Source organism: Eriocheir sinensis, chromosome 58 (genome assembly GCF_024679095.1).
Source record: "Eriocheir sinensis breed Jianghai 21 chromosome 58, ASM2467909v1, whole genome shotgun sequence".
In the NCBI taxonomy this organism is placed as follows: Eukaryota; Metazoa; Arthropoda; class Malacostraca; order Decapoda; family Varunidae; genus Eriocheir; species Eriocheir sinensis.
Genome location: NC_066566.1, coordinates 2273507 through 2293506, shown reverse-complemented (window position 1 = coordinate 2293506; position 20000 = coordinate 2273507).

Below are 20000 nucleotides of genomic sequence, written 5' to 3'. Positions count from 1 at the left end.
ATTATGAAACAGTAGGAAGGGTAAGGATGAAGGTTTGCTGAAAGGTGAGGAAGGGGAGTGTGGTAGACAGGATGGAGTGCATGGTAGAGGCGTGAGAATGGATGGGGGAAAGACTGAGAGGAGGGATGGATAGGGGTTAGGGAATAGTGGGGGAAGGGAAAGATTATGAGTGTGTATGGTGTGGGCTGGAGAATGATGGAGAGGAGGCATGGATAGGGGGTGTGAGGGGTGTGGTACGGGGTGGGGTTGAGAGGGGGTGAGGGGGAAGGGGGTGGGGGCTGTTGGCATCATCTCTAGGGACGAGGAGGACGTGAGGTTGGGCGCGAACAAGACTTGTGATGTGACCCCTTCCCCTGCCCTTCCCCTCCCCTTCTCTCTTTCTCCCCTTCCCTCCCCTCCACTCCCAATGCCTCCAACACCACCCCATTGTTGTCTGGTGGTGGTGGTAATGATTCTTCTTCTTCTTCTTCTACTACCACCACCACCACTATAATTCCCTCCCACACTATCAACATCAACACCACCACCACCACCATCACCATCACCACCATACAGAGTCACTAACTCACCTCCACTTCCCAAACTGACCAGACGGGAAAGACGTCACCACACACACACACACATACACACACACACACACACACACACCTGAACCAGACTGACAAATGTGCTGGCTAGTTATGGTTGATAAAGGAGGAGGAGGAAGAGGAGGAGGAGGAAACATGGAAACGCAGGCAACAGAAAGCCTATTGGCTCATTACGAGGTTGCCCGCTTTGGTGATTTAATCTGCTCGACAGCCTGGGGCCTGGGGAGCAGATGAAAGCACCTCGACATTGAGGAGCAGATGAAAGCGCCTCGATATTGAGGAGCAGATGAAAGCAACTCAATATTCAGTTTACTCCCGACGCAGCGAAGTGACGGTCGATTCTATATTTGAAGGAGTTGATAGTATTCGCATTTACTACTTCTGAAGGAAGATTGTTCCAGTGACGGATGACTCGGTTTGAAAAGAAACTCCTTCCGATGTCTGTGTTACATCGACTAGACTGAATGGGTAAACCGTTATTTCTAGTTCTTAGGTTGGTTTGCAATTCAAAGAAATTGGAGTAATCGACGTTATTGAATTTTTTTAGATACTTGAAGACTTGAATCATATCTCCTCGTAGGCGTCTTTTCTCCAATGTAAAGAGATTGAGTCGCTTGAGTCGTTCCTCGTACGGTTGAGCCCTTAAGGTTGGTATCATTTTCGTGGCGCGTCGTTGAATCCTTTCCAGTAAATCAATGTCCTTTCTGTAATTAGGAGACCAGAACTGTACTGCATACTCGAGGTGCGGTCTTACCATGGAATTATACAAGGATAGCATCACGTCTGGCGTTTTACACTCGAAGTTCCTCGCTATGAACCCGAGCATAGTGTTGGCTTTGTTGTATGCTTTTTTACAGTGATTCGCGTGTTTCAGGTCACTGCTGATAGTGACTCCAAGATCCTTTTCCTCCTGCATCGCTTGCAGAGGTCTCCCATTCATGATGTATGTGTGTTTACTATTTCTGGACCCAATGTGCATGACTTTGCATTTGTCAACATTAAAGGACATTTGCCATTTTTCCGACCATTCGATAATGTGATTGAGGTCTTTCTGAATGATTTCGCAGTCGGTCTTTGTGAGGGCTTTTCCACCCACCTTGGTGTCATCAGCAAATTTCGATATTGTGGATTTCAGTCCTAATTCGAGGTCGTTGATATATATGATGACGAGAATGGGTCCCAGCACTGACACTTGAGGCACTCCACTAGTGACTGGAAGCCAATCGGAAGGCTGTCCGTTGAGTAGTACTAGTTTTTTTCTGTCTGTGAGCCAATCTCTTATCCACGCGATCAGATTGGCTCCAATGACCGCCGAGTGAAGTTTTTAAAGGAGTCGCTCGTGCGGTACCTTGTCGAAGGCTTTCTGAAAGTCCAGGTATATAACATCACTGGGGATGTGGGCATCCCAGTTCTTATATATACCTTGGAAGAAGTCTAATAAATTCGTTAGGCAGGAGCGCTTGTTTCTGAAGCCATGCTGGGTGTCGGAGATTACATTATTGTCTTCTAGAAACTTAACAAGTTTGTCTCTAATAATCTTTTCGAGTATTTTTCCTGCCACTGATGTCAAACTTATGGGCCTGTAGTTTAATGCAACGCTTTTGTCTCCTTTTTTGAAAATTGGTGTTACGTTCGCCATCTTCCAGTCTTGCGGGACCTTTTCAATTGAACAGACTGGTTGAATATGTTAGTGAGTGGCTGAAGTATTTGTTGTTTAAGCTCTTTTAATAACCGCGGGGACAAACCGTCAGGTCCTGTTGACTTGTTCGTGTCGAGTTTATCCAAATACTCTTTCACTTCTTGGTCGCATATTGAGTCAATTTTCAGGGGCGTGATTCCCCTCGGCGGGTCAGGGTTCTCGGGCATGGTTTCGATGTTTTCGACTGTGAATACGGATGCGAAGTTACTGTTGAGGATTCTGGCCATCTGTTTACTGTCCTGAGTTGCAGCTCCAGTCTCGTCTGTCAGGGGACCAATATTGGATTTTACTTTCTTTTTCGATCTGATGTATGTGAAGAATTTTTTTGAGTTTGTCTTGATGTCACGCGCTATTTGTTTTTCGTAGTTGCGTTTACTACTCCGAATAAGGGTGCGACAAGCTCTGAGGCTGTTGTGGTACTGAGTACGGGCTTCGGCCGTGTCATTCTCTTTCATTAGGTTATAATTCCTTTTTTTTAAGTTTACCGCCCTTTTTATTTCTCTGGTCATCCACGGTGGATCTACGGCACCATTTACTCGCCTGGGTTTCGTCGGCACTGTAGCCTTTTCTACTCCCAAAAGCTTATCTTTGAATTTGTTCCACACGTTGTCGATTGTATTGTCGGTTAGGTGAAGTTGGTCCCAGGTCGCGGAGGGAAGCAGCTCACGGGCTAGGTTGAAATTTGCTTTTTTGTAGTCTGGTATCACTGACGGATTGTCTACGAGTTTGTGACTTATGTTGACATTGAAACGGATTAAGTGGTGATCGCAACCGTTAATTTGTTCACCAACTTCACAGTCGCGAATGAGGTCGGGGTCGCTTACTAATACCAGATCCAGCAGATTGTTTTCTCTTGTTGGTTGAGTTACAACTTGAGTGAGGAACGAATCCTCCACCATTTCTATAAGCCTGTTACCCTCTTGATCTCCAGTCAATTGTCCCCAGTCAATGTTAGGGCAATTAAAGTCCCCAATTATTATTGCTTGTTTACTTTGTGTTAAAGAGTGAAGCTCTTCGTACAGGGCAGTGTCATCGGCTGCTTGTTGTTTTGGAGGCCTGTATACGATCGCAAGTGTTAGTTTCTTATTATTCGCAGTTATTTCCACATAGACGGAGTCGTAATTCTCTGCATCCTGTTTGTCTATTTTTATGGCAGGGAGCGTACTTTTTACGTAGCAAATTACTCCTCCTCCTTTCTTGTGCATTCGATTTTTTTGGAAGCTTTCGTACCCGGGAAATGACAGTTCAGATACTAGATGTGCAGAGTTGGCCCAAGTCTCTGTGATGGCTACCACATCTGGTTTCTCAGTTGCAATATACGCCCTAATTTCGTCCTTTTTGGGTAATAGACTGCGTGCATTTGTGTACAAAATGGAAATGTGACTACTGGTTTGGCCGCGTTGAGTTGAATGAGTTCGCTTTTCGGAGGCGTCGTTGGTTACACAGTTTCTTGCAAGCCGCATCGACGCTACGGTTCGGTTGATCAAGGGTTGCCTTTGCCTTGCCCTCGCCTCCAGTTTTTTGAATAGCTTTTCGAGAAGCTTTCAACTGCATCGTTCAGGAGCCTTCCTAGCCGCGCCGAACCAACCTCGTTCAAGTGGAGTCCGTCCTCCCAAAACAAATCTGGGCGCTGGTTGAAGTGATGCCATGCGTTCGTGAACCCTACGCCTTCATCGTTACATAACTGCTTTAGACTAGTGTTGACGCCGTACGCTTTACTGTTGTTGTATCCGGCGAACGTATTGACTCTCGGTAGAATTCCAGAGACGATGATGTGAGGTGACTTGGTCTTGTATTTCCGAATGACTTGACGGTATTTTGCTAACAGGTCCTGAATTTGAGTTGACTGAAGGTCGTTGGTTCCCGCATGGATCAGATACACTGTGTCGTCCTTCGCATTTACTGAAACTGCATCGACAGCTGATTCAATATCGTCCAGTTTGGCTCGGGGATACAGAAACGCTGCCGTGTCAACGTATTCCGACCACAAAACTCCGTAAGTTGGCCTCTCACCACACTGTCTCCAACTAAATTGACTCTAGTAGTTAGTTTGCCCATACCAGGAAACAGCGTCTGGTTCGTACAAGTGACAGCTGGTAGAATGGTCTTGTGATTTCTTCTGGAAGGGCGCGAGGTACAAGAGGGAGCGCGGGCTAAGGTGGGTTTGGAAGTGGTGGTGGTGTTAGTAGTGGGTGGCTGGGAAAGGGTGGAGGGTGAGGTGTGGATGGAGGAGATGTGGTATCTGTAGTGGAGGAGGAGGCGGAGGTTGAGTTCGTGTTGGAGGTGGAAGTGGAGGATGGAGTGGTGATGAGGATAGGGGAGGAGTCAAGGGTGGTGGAGGGAGAGGAAGGAGAGCGGGAAAGGGAGTGGTACTGTGGATGGAGGTGGATGGGGTGGGAAGGAGGTGGATGGAGTAGAAGGAATGGTAAGGGTGGCGGGATCAGGCGGTGCAGAGGAGTTGGGTGGTTGAGGCGAGGACGTGGCTATCTTGATGTAGTTGGAAGGGGAAGATGGAGTGGTGATGAGGATGGGGAGGAGTCAAGGGTGGTGGAGGGAGAAGAGAGTGGGAGTGGATGAGGTAGCAAGGGAGGTGGATGGGGCGGAAGGAATATGGATGGAGGCGGGTTCAGGCGAGGCAGAGGAGGAGGAGGAGGTATGTAGTTGGGTCAGAACGTCAGAATATGAGTTTGAGGAGGAGGAAGCTGGAGTAGGAAGGGAGAAGAAGAAGAAGAAGAAGAATGAGGGTCGGGAGTTGAGGGAAGGCCATCATGGTGTCCCAGATCAACGCATTGGAGCGTTGTAGTTCCTCGTTGGTTGTTTGTAGTGCCTGAATACGTAAGTCTAAGACACAGTACCTACACATCGAGTCGCTGGCTTGGTAATGAATCGCAGCATATTTCTTTGAACAATTACAGCAATTGAGATAGTTGGACGGCATGATTACTTCTTTTTTTTATTTACTGTTGCAAGACGATATAATTGTGTGCTTTATAGTTAAGATGAATTTTGTATCCGCGTGGACTAAGGTCAACACCTGGAGGGAGGCGGCTTTAAATCGGTCGAGTCACGCGGGAGAGTTTGAGGTGTGGCGTCTATGAGGGCCCGCACGTGTTTTCCCTCCGGGATTAAAATTCTCTGGGGGATTAAACTTTTCCTCCTTTTCAAAACAGGTGTGCTGGTATACGGGTCAAGCTTTGTACTTCTACGTTAGTGACAGATTTTCTACGTTAGTTAGACACAAGAAGCTCACTGTCTTTCACTGGGTGCTGTGTTAGGTCGTGCAGTTGTAATCCTACTGAGGAAAGACAGGAAACACAAAAAAAGTCGATATATAACTTAACCGCTCAGCTCAGCAGGGAAGTCCTCTCACTGTAAGGTAATCCTCGCAACACTTCAAACACTAGTTAGACGCGTCACAGCACTGAGTTAGACGTTAATTAATTAAGTTGAGTGGTGCTAAATCAGAAAAGTAAACAAGCACAGTTAGTCGTTCGATTTCTGAGAAGGCGTACGGGCCTATTTAAGTAACGGTTAATTAAAAACGTGGATGAACGGATTTCAAAAGTTATGACGTTAAAATGTAACACACGGAGTCGATTCACACACAAAATAACAAGTGTCGTTTCACCAGACGAGGTGAAAAGCAAGGTTAAGGTTTGATGCCGCAGCAGCAGCAAGGTCAACGTCTGTCCCTTTGAGGAGGTCAGGCGAGACTGAGGAGGAGGAGGAGGAGGAGGAAGAAGGTGTATAATTATGGTAGTGGTGTCATTGTTGTTGTTGTTGTTGGTGGTGGTGGTGGTGGTGGTGGTGGTGGTGGTGGTGTTGAGGGAGGGGATTGATGGGGTGGATAGGAAGGGGAGAAGGGGCTGTAGCGGTTTCCCTTTACTCCCCTCCCCACCACCATCCCCACCTCCCCTTCCCCATAATTCCCCCCTTCATCCACCTATCTACTCCCTCCTCCCCATCTATCCCTCTTCCCAACCCCTACTTCTCCCTTCTCCCCTTCCACCTCTCTCTTCTTCCTCCTTCTCACTACCTCCTCCATCTTCCCCTAATCATCCCCATTCATCCTAACCCCCCCCCCCCACTCCTTTCCTTCTTTTTCTTCCCTCCCTCCTCCCCTTCCCCCTCCCTTGGCCCTTGTTATCCCTCTCTCCCTCCTCCTCCTCCTCCTCCTCTTCGTTACTCGCTCTGATAACTCTGTAGCATCTTCTTCCCTTCCCTTATTTTCATTCTCCCTCCTCTTCCTTTTTTCCCTTCTTTTTGGCAGTGTTTCGAGATTCTCCTCCCTTCTTTTCTCCTTCTCTTCCCCTCCTTCTTCTCCTCCTCTACCTCTCCTTCTTGGTTATTATCTCCATTTGTCATTTCTCTTTTCTCCCTTTCTCTCCTCTTCTACCTCAAGTATATCCTATTTGTCTTTTCTCTCCCTCCTTCCTTTTCTCTCTCTCATTTACCTCCATTTGTCTTTCCCACCTCTTCCTCCTGACATCATCTTCCTCCTCCTCCTCCTTCTCTATATCTTTACTTCCCTTTTTCTGCCTCTTTATCTATTCCTTCACCTTCATCTGTCTCCCTTCTCGCCTCTATCCCTCCCCCTCTCCCCCTTCTCCCCTCCCTTTCCCTCTTCACCCCCTCTGTCCCTTTTCGTACACAACTCAAATAAAGCTTCCGTGTAAGGTTCCTCTCTCTCTCTCTCTCTCTCTCTCTCTCTCTCTCTCTCTCTCTCTCTCTCTCTCTCTCTCTCTCTCTCTCTCTCTCTCTCTCTCTCTCTCTTTATATAGGGCTCCTGGTGTCCCGTAAGCTTGATTTATCCTCCTCCTCCTCCTCCTCTTCCTCCTCCTCTTCCACCACCACCACCTCCACCACCAGTAAGGGGCGACATCTTACCTGCCGCGGCCTCCCACACAAAAGTCTTAATTAGCACACACCTTGCCCGGCCGTCACTACCTTACTAGAAGAGGAAGAAAAACTAACCTAACCTTTTTTAAACCTTGTCCAGTCGTCACTACCGTTAATTAAAGACGCAAAAAAGTACCCTAACCTTTTCTAGCCTCGTCCAATCGTGACTAGATACCATTAAAGAAACAAAAAAACTAACCTAGCCTTGCTTAACCTAACGTGTATTGCCTTGCCCTCACTGCTAATACAAGATGACAGTTAGAACTTCTAGTATATCAGATTTCCCAAAAACACCTAAAAAAATGAGGGAATAAAAAGAAAAAGATGAAAATATAATACCAAGTTCACCTTCTATATAGTTTCCTGTATCGTTAACTGCAAACTAAGACTCGTGACGTCAGTTCATAAAGAATTTGCAGCATCGTTACGAACAACCAGAGTCGAGAGTTGGAGAGACATTGCTGCAGAATATCAAGGAGTATGTACAGAAGGAAGATGATGACGATGATGATGATGATGATGATGAAGAGGAGGCGGAGGACGGAGATGATGATGATGATGATGATGATGATGATGAGGTGGAGGAAGAGGAGGAGGAGGTAGAGGATGATGATGGTGATGAAGATGAGGAGGAGGAAGAGGAGATATCATGTTCCTTGTCGATTCTCTCATACACAGCAATTTTTTTATTGTTTCCTTTTTTTGTGTGCCCTTGTGCTGTCTCCTTTGCTGTTAAAAAAAGTTACCATCTCAAAAATACATGCTAGCCTCACTCCAATATAACCTGCAGCAGCGTTACAGACTTAGGAAGAAATAACAGTCTCAATAAACCCTGTACTAGCATCGTTACCAGAGAGAGAAAAACACTTGCTCGCCTAACCCAGATACAACTTGCAGCGCCGTCTCTTCGTACTTAAAGTTAAACACAAAGTAAAAAAACTAGCTCACCCAATTCCCAAATCTTTAATCACTTCCTCCTTGATCAAACGTAACACCTCCGCCAGGCCAACAGAATCTCGCAGCTCCATTTACTCTACTTTTTTTTCCCTTTTCCAACTTGCGGAGGAATTAATCAAACTTGGGGGAAAAATAAAGAAAAAAAGTGACTCGGGAACGGATTAACAGCTGAACTTACCACTGAGCCGACTTTTAGTATTACGTGATTGAGAGAGAGAGAGAGAGCATGGCATTGAATGGATGGTAATTATATTCATCTTGACTAAACATAAAACAATACACTTAAACAATAACCGGAAAAAAACTACATAAACAATAAAAAAACAAGCTAAAGAAAAAACAACAACAATATCAGTCCAACGTAACTGCTTTCTTCTCTCCATCACTACTTCCTTTCTTTCTTTCTTTCTTTCTTACTTACTTTCTTCCTTCCTTTCCTTTCCTTTCCTTTCCTCCTTCCTTTCTTAACATAATCAAAATCAAACTCAAATCAATAAACGCTTCAACACACGACAAAAAAATAACAAAATACAATGAAATACAAAGAAAATAATGAAGTATAAAAATGAAGTAAAAAAAAATAGTTAATTATGTATAGTGGAGAGACCAAGCAGGGTGAGGGGATGGAATTTGCATGTAAGAAGGAGAAGAGGCGCCTTGTTATCATGAGGTAGAGGAAAGCATCAGGGGGAAGAGAGGCTGTGAGGTGTGAGGAGATGAGGTGATAAGGCTGTGAGGTGAGGTGATAACGAGGAGGAGAGGAGGCAAGAAGCTTTATATAGTAAGGTCGGAAGGAAGGGAGGAAAGGAAGGAAAAATGAATGAGGGATATATATGAAGGAGTTAAGGATGGAGAGAAGGGGAGATGAGATGAAGGGCATGGAGTAAGGAAATGAGGGAAAGGTCAGAAGAGAGAAGAAAGGAATGAAAAATGTAAGGAGAAAGGGGGGAAAGGAGGGATGGGAAGAATGGAGGAGGAGATGATATGAAAAAAAAAAAGATCAGGATGGAAAAAAGAAACGGAAAGATAAAGAAGAAAAATAGATAAAATAAAAATGAGAGAAAAAGAGAGTGAAACAACGATAATGGCTGAGGAATGGACGACTACTACTACTACTACTACTACTACTACTACTACTACTGCTACTACTACCCCAAAGCCCACAGCCACCACCATAGAAGCCGAATGACAGAAAGGTGGAACAGAGATAAGAGAAGAGAAAAGGAGAGAGGAAGGAAGTTGATAAGAAGGAGAACGAGGAGAAGGTGAAGAAGGAGGAGGAGGAGGAGGAGGAGGAGGAGGAAGAGGAGGACTTGGCAGGCTAAAAAGACAAACGAGGGTCAGGTAAGGACGACAGGGAAACTCAGGTGTGTGTGTGTGTGTGTGTGTGTGTGTGTGTGTGTGTGTGTGTGTGTGTGTGTGTGTGTGTGCGCGCCATCCGTCACCCCTGATAACACGCAGCAGGCAGCGTCTTGGTCACATAACGAAGACAAACCGTGTCCTATTTGCTCCCACGTAACGCAGAAGAAGGTGTGAGTTAATAAGTCTCTCTCTCTCTCTCTCTCTCTCTCTCTCTCTCTCTCTCTCTCTCTCTCTCTCTCTCTCTCTCTCTCTCTCTCTCTCTCTCTCTCTCTCTCTCTCTCTCTCTCTCTCTCTCTCTCTCTCTCTCTCTCTCTCTCTCTCTCTCTCTCATTAATTTCTCTTGCCAGTGCATTTAATATCCCGGAAAATTATATTCATGTTATTTAAGGGGTAATTTTAAGCAGTTTCTTCCCTTTCTCTACAACCTCTACTCTATCCTGCTGCTTATTATTACACCCACAACGTTCCTCTCTCTCTCTCTCTCTCTCTCTCTCTCTCTCTCTCTCTCTCTCTCTCTCTCTCTCTCTCTCTCTCTCTCTCTCTCTCTCTCTCTCTCTCTCTCTCTCTCTCTCTCTCTCTCTCTCTCTCTCTCTCTCTCTCTCTCTCTCTCTCTCTCTCTCTCTCTCTCTCTCTCTCTCTCTCTCTCTCTCTCTCTCTCTCTCTCTCTCTCTCGTATCCCTTTCCTCCCTAATTTTATGTTTCCAATCTTTCTCTTTAATGTAGTTTCCCTTCCATTCCTACCTCTCCTTCGTTTTCTTCATGGTCTTGTTCCTAATTTTGCATACTTGAACCTTTATCTTCCCTTTATCTTTTTTCATCTTTCCTCGGCTTTCCTATCTTCTTCTAATTTAAGCTAACCCGTTTTATGCTTTTTTTTCATTCCTTTTCCGATTTGCTAACATTTCTTTATTCTTTCTTTCGTTCTCCTCTCTCCCATCTTCTATTCCTCATTATCTCATCTTTACAGTATTTCTCATTTCCCCTTTCCCTTTTCTTCTCTCCTTTCTTCTTCCTAATTTCACCTTTCCCTCTTCTTTTCTCCCTTCTTTTTTTCTCATTTTCTCCCTCTTGTTCCTCCTATCCGCTATTGCCTCCCCTCGTCTTTCTCCTTTCCTGCACTCTTCCTTTTTCCTTTCTCGTTTCCCTCCTATCCCTTCCTCCTTTCCCCTTTCCCTTTCATCAAGCACAAGGGCCCAGCAAAGGTATGTACCGTCCCGTCACCTCACCTGAGCGTCACCTTCATTAGCGAGCAATCACCTGCGCCGCACGGGACCATTAGCCCTAACTACCCATTAGCTCAGGTGCGGCCAGGTAAGAGCCAGGAGAGAGGTCGCGGCGGGCCCATCATCATCACCTCATTTTAATCTGTCTTTATCTCCTCCATCTTCATCTTTCATCCACCTCCGCTTTCACTTTTTCTCTTAGCTTTCTCTCTTTATCTACTTTATCTATCCCTCTTGACTTTTTTTGATTTCTTGTCTATCTATTTACTTATCTATCTATCTATCTATCTATTTATCTATCTATCTGTCTGGTCTGATTAATTTTCTTTTCCTATCCAAGTCATCTCACTCACTCTAACTTATCCCCCCTTCGCTCTTTTCACTACTCCCTAATTTCTTTCCTCTCCTCTTCTTTCCCTTTCCTTCTCTTCCCTCCTCCCTCTTTTTTTCTCCTTTCCCTTGTCTCTCCTCTTCTTTCTTCTTTCTTTTCATAATGTTTCGAGCCCTTCCTTCCCTCCTTCATGCAAATCGTCCACTCTATTTTCCTTTCTTTCTCTATATATTTTAGTCTCCTTTCATCCCCTTCAAAAATGTGCCCCGGCAACACTCTTCTCACTACTTCTCCTTTTCACTTTAACTTTTTTTTCCTTTCCCTTTCATCTCCCTCTACTAATCATTTTTCTTGCATCGTTTTGTAGTAACACCTCCGCCCGTCACTCTCTCCGTCAGTGTTTGTCTAATTACCTACCTACCTATCTTTCCTCCTCCTTCTTCTTCTCTCCGTCTCTCCCCCTCTTTCCCACTCATCACCTTTGACTAGAGTTTTATAATGTTTTCGTTTTTCTCTCGTCTCTCGTCTCTCTCTCTCTCTCTCTCTCTCTCTCTCTCTCTCTCTCTCTCTCTCTCTCTCTCTCTCTCTCTCTCTCTCTCTCTCTCTCTCTCTCTCTCTCTCTCTCTCTCTTAGTCTTTCATCTCCTTCTTCATCCCCTTCAGAAAAAGAGAGATAGTTTCTTTCTTCCCACAAATCTATCAGCAATTTCACTCACTCCTCCTCCTCCTCCTCCTCTTCATCTTCCTCTTCTTCCCCCTCCTCTTCTTCCCCCTTCTCCTCTTCTTCCTCCTCCTCCTCCTCCTCCTCCTCCATCATCCTCCTGGTCACTAACTCGCCTGCTAATTACTGTTTCTGTTCTTTACACGCTAATTTTCAATCTCTCTTCTTCTTATGTATTATTTTGGGTCATTCGTCTTCTTCAATTATTATTTTCTTTCTCTCGTTTCTCTTTTTATTACGTGTTTCTTTGCGATGTGTCTTCTTTCATGGTTATTTTCTTCTACTTTCTCCTTTATGTGTCTTTTCGAATAATTTGTCTTCGTTAATTTTCTTCTCTTCCTCATTTTTATTATTTTTTTTGGATGATTTGTCTTCTTTAATTATCTTCTTTTTTCACTTACTATGCTTCTTTTTTATAATTTGTCATTTTTTTAAACTTATCTTTTACTTTTTTCTTCCTTTTTTTTGCATTTCTCATCTTTCATTGCAAGCTCCTTCCTTTCCCGCCTCTTAATTCTTTGTTTTTTTTTTCTAATATGTCTTCTTTCAGTACTATTATAATTACCTATATATCCTTCCTATTTTATGTATATTTTGTTTTTTTTATTAATATACTTCCTCACTGTCTTTACTTTACCTCTCAAACAGATTATCTTCGTTTCAATACTCTATACATTTTTCCATTTGTCTTCAGGTTTAATTATGTATTTCTTTCCTCAGGTGGACACGCTCTCTTCTCTCTCTTCTTTCTCCTATAGACTATCTTCGTTTCACATCTCTATAATTTTTTCCATTTGTCTTCAGGTTGAATATATCTCCGTCAGGTGGACACGCTCTCTTCTCTCTCTTCTTTCTCCTATAGACTATCTTCGTTTCACACCTCTATACTTTTTTCCATTTGTCTTCAGGTTGAATATATCTCCTTCGTCAGGTGGACAAGCTCTCTTTTCTCTCTTCTTTCTCCTATAGACTATCTTCGTTTCACATCTCTATACTTTTTTCCATTTGTCTTCAGGTTGAATATATCTCTTTCGTCAGGTGGACAAGCTCTCTTCTCTCTCTTCTTTCTCCTATAGATTATCTTCGTTTCACACCTCTATACTTTTTTCCATTTGTCTTCAGGTTGAATATATCTCCGTCAGGTGGACACGCTCTCTTCTTCTGTTTCCCATAAAATTCTCCGATATTAATCTTGCACCTGTTAAACATCCGAACTAATTGTCTCACTCTATCCGTCAACTCCCTTCATTCGTTTCCTTTCTTTCTCTTTCCTCCATCAGTCTTCGGCGTCCATATTATTTTCATCGGGTATTCATCACGGACCCTTCTGTCTGGCTTCATTACCGTCACTATCAATCTTGCCCTTGTTAATATAGTCACTAATTTCCTTACCGTACTTTACCTTCCTTTTTTACTTGCTACCCTTTGTCTTTTTTATTCACTCTTAATTAATTCCTCTATTTGTCACCTCGCTCCCTTCCTTGTTTCTTTTGATTTATTCTCTGTTTATTCATGTGTCTTGGGTTACCTTCGTTTATTATTTTTATTTTGTTATATATTATACATTATTTCGTATTAATCTGCTTCTCATTATAGTCTGCGTGATCAGTCTTCCTCTATTACATAAGTATACTTCCTAATAATTGTATCCCTTCGCCTATATCCAACATGTTATTTCAATGTTCATTCCTTTTTTCTTTTATATTTATTTTTGGTGTCGATCTATATTTCGTCAGATGCACAGCTAACTCGGCTTATCCTACTTTCTTACATAATTTATCTTTCTCTTTATATCGAACTAATTTTATCCGTTTTCTCTTTTATTTCCCTGTTTCACCATTTTCCTCCCTTCCTATGTTGCTTTTCCTTCATATTCGCACCTTTTCAACACCTTCGCGGCCATCCATCTTCAGCACACTGTTACTTTTTGTTGATACTTTCTTGGTTTCTCCTCTGCTTTCTTGAATCCATTGTACCTTTTTGCTAATATCTAGGTCGCTTCGCCATTTCCCTTCCTCACACTGTTACTTCTGGTTCAAATTCGCACCTTTTCAACAGCGTCTAAGTCATCCATTTTAAGCACATTGTACCTTTTTGCTAATATTTCCATCGCTTCGTCACTTTCCCTTCCTCACACTGTTACTTCTGGTTCATATTCGCACCTTTTCAACAGCGTCTAAGTCATCCATTTTAAGCACATTGTACCTTTTTGCTAATATTTCCATCGCTTCGTCGCTTCCCTTCCTCACACTGTTACTTCTGGTTCATATTCGCACCTTTTCAACACTCTCGCCGCGGCCATCCATCTTCCGTGACACTCTCGTTACTCGGGGAGACTCAATTAGAAGGAATAATGATGGTGGTGATGATGGCAGTATACGTGTGTGTGTGTGTGTGTGTGTGTGTGTGTGTGTGTGTGTGTGTGTGTGTGTGTGTGTGTGCGTGTTACTTTTTTGTCTTAATTATCTATATCATTATGTTTTTCACTATTATCATCATCAGCAGATTTACCGATGCTCTCTCTCTCTCTCTCTCTCTCTCTCTCTCTCTCTCTCTCTCTCTCTCTCTCTCTCTCTCTCTCTCTCTCTCTCTTAATTAGGTATCGCTGTCAGAAAACGTCACCACCACCACCACCACCACCGTCACCACCACCACCACCACCACCCCACCACCACCACCACCACCACCACCACCTACCTCTACATCACAATATCGAGTTTCTTCAACTATTAATAATCACCCTTGCACCTCTTCCTCCTCCTCCTCCTCCTCCTCCTCCTCCATCTTCTTCCCTTCAGCGTCATCCCTTTCTTCTGTCTCCTGTCTTCTCTTGGCTTGCTTTCTCTTCTTTTTTTATTTTCGTTCTTTCTCTTTTTTTTGTGTTTTGTTGTTTCTTCCTCACTCCCCTATTCCACATCCTCGCCCCCCCCCCCCCCCCCGTTTCTTTTCCTACTGTTTTCCTCCACTCTTTTTTTCTCTCCCTTCTCTCCCTTTCTCTGTCTGCCTCTCCCTGTTTTACCTCCTCAGTCTTCTTTTCTTCTTTCTTTCGTTCGTTCCATCTTTCTTTCTCACATTATTTCATTTTATATTATTCTCTTTTCCTTATTTTCCTTTATCGACTTTATTTTTTTTATTTTATTTATGTAACCAATCTCCATACACTTACCCTTTCTTTTTTCTCTCTCCACTCCTATTCCTTCTCTCCTTTCTTCTTCTCTTCCTCTTTCACTCTCCTTCTCGTCCTCCGTAACCTTTTCTCTTGCATACTTGACACATCATCACCACTATCATCACCATCACCACCATCACTGTATTTTCCTCTCTCTCTCTCTCTCTCTCTCTCTCTCTCTCTCTCTCTCTCTCTCTCTCTCTCTCTCTCTCTCTCTCTCTCTCTCTCATACACCACTCACCGAGCCATTTTTATATATTCAGCAATTATTTCCTTAAGGTGCGTCAAGGCGATTAAAAAACCCTCCTTATCTTAATGGCATCTTGTATCTTGGAGTGATGGCGCCGAGATGGACCGGTCACCTTATTATCATCACTTATCGCCGGGTTAATGTTCGCCTTTTGTCTTTGGGGAACGTGTTTGCTTCGGAGCTTGAGGGGGGCGAGGAGGAGGGAGGGAGGGAGGGAGGTCTGCTGCGGGTTCTTCATCATCATCGTTGGAGTCATCGTCGTTGCCGTCTTCTTCCTGCGTCTTCTCCTCTTTGCACCTGTCGCGTTAGCCTGCCACACACCTGTCTCGTCTTATCTCTGTTATCTTCATTTTATCTTCTCTTTTTTTATCTTCGGTGTCTATGGGTTATTTGCTTTCTCTTGTATGATAGCTACCTCTTCTCTTCTCTTCTCTTCTCTCGTTTGGTGTCTGTGGTGGTCGGTATTTTGCTTTCACTCTCCTTCTTATACCTTTTCACTTCTTCTTTTCTTCCCTTCTCTCTTTTTTGGTATCTGCTTTGATGGGTACTTTTCTTTATCATCTCTCCTCTCCTTTCCTTTCCTCTCCTTTCCTCACCTCTCCTCTCTTCACTTCTAATCTCTTCTCTACTCTCACTCTAACTAACTAACAAACTAACATTCTAATTCTCTCACCTCAATCACCTCTTCCTCTGCCTTTTGTCTCCACCCCACCCACATTACAACCCCTTTTTATCCCCCGCCCAAACATCGAAGTCACTCCCTCCCTCCCTCGCGTCCAGCCACACTCCACTCACCTCACCTCAGCCGCCACACCTGTCGCCGCCACCTGATGCTTCACTCACCTGGAAATAGAAAAAGAACACCATTTATATTCTATCTTCTTTGTTAATGGAAGAATATTAGTCTTTTCAGTAATATTAAACCTATACAAATGCGATTAATTAATTATGTGGAACAAGTATCGTTATTATTGTTGTAGTTATTGTTATTATTTTCATTATTATTATTATTATTATTATTATTATTATTATTATTATTATTATTATTATTACTATTATCATCATTTGCTGGTTCGCGTATGATAAGAAACTCTAACAAAGGAGTGAAACGAGTGCTGTGGTGGGCATTCTCTCTCTCTCTCTCTCTCTCTCTCTCTCTCTCTCTCTCTCTCTCTCTCTCTCTCTCTCTCTCTCTCTCTCTCTCTCTCTCTCTCTCTCTCTCTCCACACCTGTCGTCACCTGCTGCTTCTTGTGGCTATAAACATTTCAGACAGAGGCATCATCACCACCCTCCCCCCCTTACCCCTTACCCAACTTACCTTACCCTCCCTCTCTCCTCTATGCACTCAACAGACCTGCTCTCTCTCTCTTTCTCTCTCACTCCCCCTCCCCCACCCTCCCTTCTCACTCACTCCCCCATTTTCTCGTGCTATCTTCCCTGAACCAATCTCTTATGCATTACACTGTACATTCCATCCTTCGTTCATCCTTTCTAATGCTCTGTTAATCAAGGGACTTATGTCAGTTCTTATAAGCTCTTTCCTTACTTATTTTCATTTACACCAGACTTGACTGAGCGTGCTCACTGAAAATAAATAAATATATATCCTTACTGCTTTTCTCTAACACCTTAGCTAATAATTCTTCTCCTCCCACTGAAAAAAAAAACTTTACATGTATACAGTAGTCAAGGATCTTTTTTTTATATCAAAGGAAAAAGTTCGAGGGTTAAAAAAAAGGAAACCATAATGGAGAAAAAATAAAGCCCGCTAATCAATGTCCCTGAGAAAAGAGTTAGAAGAGTGGCCAAGGGAGGGATGTCATCTACCTGAGCATAACAATCAGCTCCTTCACTTCCTCTGCTGCCCATGTCCCGTGTTTTACTTCATTCTGGATACCACTTTCCTTCTTATTGTTTTTTTTTCATTTCTCTCTTTATTCTACTTTATTTCTCGTTCCGATATGTGAAAAATCATCATAACATTTCTTTCTTTACTCAACTTTCCATTTTTACGGCTATATAAAACCCTATGCACCCCACTCTATCTCTACCCAGCTACTACCTTCAATACCCTTAAACTCACCTTCAGAACATGCTAATCCACTCATCTACCCCCCCCATACCTGCTTTACATACCTGCCTATCTACCTCAACTTCAGGACATACAAACCCACGCCTTTACCTATCCCTCCCTTTTTTTACCTACCTGTCTATCTCTCGTTACCTACACCACTCCTAGTCATTACATTATCTATAGTTACTCTCATATTGCCACCGTCTCTCACACACACCTACCTACCTACCACTGGCCTTACTAAACTGATAGGCCCTTCACAGTAGCTTACATTCCACCATCCCTTCCCTCACCTACCTACATGCCTAACCGTTTCTCCCTACACCCATAACCCTTTTCATATACATAAGCCTCCATGCCCCAATCTATTCTCATACCCATTTACCTGTTCATTTATCTCCATACCTGTTTAATCTCCCTGTACAGTAATTAGTTCACATGCTCTTCTGCCCTCTCCCCAAGATACACCTGTCCACCATTGCCCCTTACACCCATAACCCATTCCTATACAGTTCACACACCCTCATCTATTCTTCATTTCATTTACCTATTCCATTTCTCTCCTATACAGTAATCCAGTACAGTAGTTCATGTCTCTTTGCCCAAAGACCAGATACACCCTGTCCATATATACCTACATAACCTTATTCCTATATAGTTTCACATACCCCAATCTATTCTCACACTCATTTACCTGTTCATTTCTCTCCACACCTGTTTAATCTCCCTATACAGTAATTAGTTCACATGCTCTTTTGCCCTCTCCCCAAGATACACCTGCCCACCATTGCCCCTTGCACCCATAATCTATTCCTATATACAAGTCCACATACTCACCTCCACCTCCATCCCTACACACCACTACCCAGACCGATACAATTTGCGCATTTTTATAAACAAGTTCACATGCTCCACGAATCTACCTGCCCCCACTCTCCTCTCCCCTCCTCTCCTCTCTTCTTTTCTCTCCTCTTTTCTTTCTTTCTCTCGCTCTCTAACTGACCACTTGCCCATATCTATACTCGCATCCCTTTTCCTACATACAAGTCCCCCCCCATCTCCTTCCCACATCCCCCATCTTCTCCCCCCTCCTCCTCCCCTTCCCCTATGATCGCCCACCCCGTCTCTGGCAGGAAAGAGAGACGGACACAACCCTTTGATAACATCTCTCGCCGTTTAGATTACCTTGATGGCGATGTGATGGTCCCAACCCTTTTCCTCACCCTTCAGAACCCCATCCCTTCCCTCCCTCCCCTCCTTCTACCTTACCTGTCCTCTAGTCCATATTTTCTACCTGTTCCTCCGCCACCCACTCCCCCTCCCCTTCTCCTCCTATCATCTCCCCCTGCCCTTCTCGTGGGTAAGTAATAGAACCAGCTACCCCACTACCTTCTCCTCCCCATTTCCTCCCCATCACTTCCCCCTCCTCTCCTCTCTCCCCTATGAGTGATGAGTCCCCCCCCCCACCCCCCAACCCCCTCGAACCTTTCTCTTTCCCTACCTCATCTGCGTACCAGGAGTTAGTAATAGCTCCCTCTCTCGATCTCCCTCTCCCTCATCCACCCTTCTCTTTTTTTTTCTCCTACTCCTTCTTACTCCTTTTCTCCCCTAGTATGGTAGTGGTGAGCCTCCTTTCTTCTATCTACTCCTTCCTCCTCTTCCCTCTCCTCTCTACTTTTCCTCGTTCTCCATTTCTCTCTACTTTTCTTCTCCTTCCTATTCCCTTCTCTACTTTTCCTTTTCCTTACTCCTTTTCTTTTTTTTCTTTCCATATTCTCCATTTTCCTTCTTCTTCCTGTCCCCTTCTCTACTTTTCCTTTTCCATATTCCTTTTTCTTTTTTTTCTTTCCATATTCTCCATTTTCCTTCTTCTCCTTCCTATTCCCTTCCCTACTTTTCCTTTCCCTTACTCCTTTTTCTCTTTTTCTTCCCATATATTCCATTTTTCCTTCTTCCCCTTTCCTCTCTGCTTTCCTTCTCCTTCCTCTTTACTTTTTCTCCTCCCTCTCCTGTTCTTTACCTCCCTCTTCCCTCCTCCCTCTTCTGCTCTTTACCTAACACTTCCCTCCTCCCTCTTCCCTCCTCCCTCTCCTGCTCTTTACCTCCCTCTTCCCTCCTCCCTCCTCTGCTCTTTACCTCCCTCTCCTGCTCTTTACCTCCCTCTTCCCTCTTCCCTCCTCTGCTCTTTACCTCCCTCTCCTGCTCTTTACCTCCCTCTTCCCTCCTCCCTCTTCGCACTTTTTTCCTCTTTACTATTCATCATTGCCCCTTCCCCCCCTCCCCCCCCATCCTTCCCTCCCCTTCATCTTCTCCCTTCCCCAGCAAATTATCTTCCATACTCCGCTGTCTTTACCCTTCCTTCTCCCTCCCCGCATGTTCCTCACCTCCTCCTCCCTCCCCACCTGTTCCTCACCTGCCCCCTCCCAGCCCAGGTAATGGATCTCTGAGTCTCCCGCAGCATCCTCGGTGTGTGTGTGTGAGTGTGTGTGTGAGTGTGTGTGTGTGTGTGTGTGTGTGTACCGTGACCCGTCTGACACTCCTCGTAACGTTACTTCAAGGCTAACAACAACAACAACAACAACAACAACAACAACAACAACAACAACAATTACTACTACTACTTTTACTGTGCTTTTTTTTTTGGTATACTTGTTAAACTCTCTCTCTCTCTCTCTCTCTCTCTCTCTCTCTCTCTCTCTCTCTCTCTCTCTCTCTCTCTCTCTCTCTC